At 37.2% G+C, this 4,105-nt stretch overlaps 1 pseudogene; it reads right to left on the bottom strand.

Moving 5' to 3' along the window:
* Positions 1 to 3,260: 3,260 nt before the first annotated feature.
* LOC123577068 lies at positions 3,261 to 3,757 on the bottom strand (annotated as a pseudogene).
* Positions 3,758 to 4,105: the final 348 nt, after the last annotated feature.

Below are 4,105 nucleotides of genomic sequence, written 5' to 3'. Positions count from 1 at the left end.
AAGTATACAGATACTCTTCAAGATCCTGCTTTGAATTCTTCTGGTATATACCCAGAAATAAGATTATTGGAACATATAGTTATTCTTTTTTTTTTTCACTTTTTAAGGAAGCTTTTCCTAATGGCTATAACCTTTTGCATCCCCTGCCCCCAACAGTTCACAAGGTTTCCAACATCTCTGTATTCTTACCAACATTAATTTCAGTTCTTTTGATAACAGATATCCTGGTGGGTGTGAGATATCTTATTGTGGTTTAATTTACATTTACCTAATAATTAGTAATGTTAAACCTCTTTTCATATGCTTAAATTTCATTTGTGTATCTTTTTGGAGAAATATGTATTCAAATCCTATGCCCATTTTTTAAGTGAGTTAATTTGTTGTTGTTATTGAGTTGTAGATGTTCCTTATACATTCTGGATATTAGTCCCTTATCAAATATATGATTGGCAATTATTTTCTCCCATTCTGTAGGTTACCTTTTCATTCTGTTGTTTCCTTTAGTACACAAAATTTTTGAAGTTTGATGTGGACCCGCTTTTTAAAAATTGTGTTGCCTATGCTTTTGGTGTCATATCCATAGAAATCACCAGCAAATATGAATATCTGAAATTGTATCCTAGATTTTCTTATAGGAGTATTAAAGTTTAGGTCTTACATCTTTGGTCAATTTGCATTAATTTTTGTGTAAGGTATTAGCTACGGGTCTGAATTCATCCTTTTACATAGGGATATCTATTTTTCCCAGCACCATTTGTTGAAGAGATGATCTTTTCCCCTTTGTAACAATATTTAGACTACCTACCCATGAAAATCTCTTATTTATATTCTTTGATTTCCCTCATCATAGTTTTATTTGTTTTTCATCATTTAAATTCTGTACATATTTTATTGGCTTTCTACCTATGTTATTTCCTTGGTTTTGGTGCTAATGTAAGTTGTATTAAATTTTTTAATTTGAATTCCAATTGTTGATTGCTGGTATAGAAAAACAACTGACTTTAACTCACTAACACTGTATCATGCAAACTTAATATAATTTATTATTAATTCAAGAGCTTTTTGTTGATTCATTAAGATTTTCTACCTCAGTAATCATGTTTTCTGTGAACAAAAACAGTTTAATTTCTCCCTTATTTGTATACCTTTCATTTCATTTTCATGTCTTATAGCCTTAGCTAGGATTTCTAGTGCACACAGTCTGCCTCCAGGAATTCATCAGTTACTATGTAGGTACTATGTTACTATGTAGGTACTATGTCGTTACTATGTAGGTAGCACTAACAGCAGCTTATGCTTCAGATGAGCTGATCTCTTGCTCTTTCTCTCTCTCTTTTTGTATTCTCTGGTTTCCTACACTCTCAGTAATACTTTCTCCTGTGACCAAGACAGCCTTAATGTTCCCCTGAGCATGACTAAATAATAGACAGATTTCTTCCTGATTATAGAATTGTGGTCTCCTTTTCCTTACAATACTTACTTTGGAATGTTTACAATTGCAGGGGTGCATGGGTGGCTCTGTTGGTTAAGCGTTTGACTTTGGCCCAGGTCATGATCTCACAGTTCATGGGTTCGAGCCCTATGTCAGGCTCTCTGCTGACAGCTGAGAGTCTAGAGCCTGCTTCAGATTCTGTTACTTTATCTCTGCCCCTCTCCTGCTCATGCTCTGTCTCTCAAAAATAAATAAACATTAAACAATGTTTAGAATATTTATAATTGAAAATTCTTGTTTTGCCCTTTGTAAGTAATGTAAATCTTCCAAACTCTTGCCAATTTTACAACCTAGTAATGTCCTTCTTAAAGACCTAGGAAACATCTCTTTGAAATATAATTATCAAAAGAGGTTAGACCCCTGTCTCTCAGTTTCTGAAGGAGGATACAGAGTATAACTCAACGGGTGCCAAACAGCAAACTCAGATGGTCTAATTGCACAGAAAAATATTAGCAAACTCAGAATAATTTAGTGTGCCCACCATATCCTACTGATTAACTTCTCTTAGTACATTTACTTTTTGATTAACATCCTCCACCTTTTTCACCAACTCACTCCAGTGCTTAAAAATACTTCTGTTTTTTGTTTGTTTGTTTGTTTGTTTGTTTGTTTCAGTGGAGTTGAATTTAGTCTCTCTCCCCTATTTCAATAATCTTGAAGAAATTCTTCCTTGCTTGTTTAATACTGTTCAGTAGAATTTTTGTTTTGACACCTGTGACCACAATATTCTAATGAACCTAAGAAAAATCACACTGGCTTTCAATTGTTCAGCTTTTTTCTTGCTGTGAAGGCAGAACTGATGACTTGCAAACTTTTCACATGTTGGACTAGAAAGATGAAGTCTAGACAGACTAATCCTTAATTGTAAACTTCTGAGCAACAAGAAACTGAGGGAATGATTTGTGTGTATTTCTTTTTTTTTTTTTTTTAAGGTTTATTCATTTTTCAGAGACAGAGAGAGAGACAGAACTTGAGGTGGGGAGGGGCAGAGAGAGAGATGGAGACACAGAACCTGAAGCAGGCTCCAGGCTCTGAGCTGTCAGCACAGAGCCCGACGCAGGGCTCGCACTCACAGACCATGAGATCATGACCTGAGCTGAAGTCGGACACTGAACTGACTGAGCCACCCAGGTGCCCCTTTTTGTGTGTCTTTCTTAAGGGGTAGTCTGAATATATTCAAGTAGTAATAATGACCACAAGAGATTCTAGGAAATGTATTTGGGTCCTGGAATTTTCTAGATCATCCCCTGTTAAAGCCCAATAGATTTTGCACTAATATAACAAATGGCGAGTGACTATAACTTAAGGGTATTGTTATTATTATTATTATTTTGGAAGATAAAGATTTGTTTTATTGAATAACAGATCTGTGTTATTGCTAAGGCCACTATGTACAGACACAAAGTTTTATCTCTTGGTCTCTTTCTCCTTGGACAGAGTCTTTTTTTTTTTTTTTTTTTAATTTTTTTTTTCAATGTTTATTTATTTTTGGGACAGAGAGAGACAGAGCATGAACGGGGGAGGGTCAGAGAGAGACAGGGAGACACAGAATCGGAAACAGGCTCCAGGCTCTGAGCCATCATGAGCCATCAGCCCAGAGCCTGACTCAGGGCTCGAACTCACGGACCGTGAGATCGTGACCTGGCTGAAGTCGGACGCTTAACCGACTGCGCCACCCAGGCGCCCCTCCTTGGACAGAGTCTTGATGATTTCCTCCTTCTTGGCCTGGAGCTGCTCTTCACAGCACTTGTGTGCTATGATATTCCTTGGTCATAGATCTGAGGGCCTCAGCCTGTCAGCCAGAAGCTTCTTGTGAACCTTGTCTGCCTTCAACTTGTGGATGTGTTCCATGAGAATCTGCTTGTTTTTGAACACATCACCTTTCACTTTCCAGTACAGGCTGTGATACACGTGTGGTCAATCTTAGATTCACAGTATCTTCTGAGCAGCCAGTACAGAATTCTCGTCCTCCTCATCCAGCTTAACTTCTCAGGCATTTGAACACTGGCAGTATGTTTTCTCTTACCAATGCCATTATGCTTGCCCTTCCTGCTGGCCAAAGTTTTTTTCTGGTACCAAGCCTGGAAATGGACGGGCACAAGCTTCACAGTGATCAGCCCATCTTTAATCAGTTTCCAGATCTGCTGATGGGAGTTGGCATTGATGATTTCATTGGTCTCATTGGGGTTGAACCAGACCTTCTTTTTGCCACAGCAGAGGACACTGGAGGCAAGCCTCTTCTGAAGCCCAAGCATACTCATGACTGTGGCCGCAGCATTGAAAGGCAAGAATATTAGTATAAATTTGACCCAATTTGTATCTTTAGGTTAATGAAACCCATGCAATGTTGACACTTTTAGCTTATATTTTCTAGCATTCTATCAAACATAGCATAAGGGTCAGGTCTTGTTGCCTTAGCTATCCACTTACATGTCTTAAATAAATTAACTGGATTAACTAGGTCGCAGTTTACAGTTCCCTAGTGTTTATAACTTTTATTAAAACATGAAGACATCCTGAAATATGAATTTCTGGAAATTACTATAGATTACAAGCAAAACTTTAATAATAAGATTAACACTGACAATTCAAATTACACTCATTGCATTAATC

The sequence above is a fragment of the Leopardus geoffroyi genome, chromosome A1, assembly GCF_018350155.1.
Source record: "Leopardus geoffroyi isolate Oge1 chromosome A1, O.geoffroyi_Oge1_pat1.0, whole genome shotgun sequence".
NCBI classification, from domain to species: domain Eukaryota; kingdom Metazoa; phylum Chordata; class Mammalia; order Carnivora; family Felidae; genus Leopardus; species Leopardus geoffroyi.
This window is presented reverse-complemented; position numbering and strand designations above follow the sequence as displayed.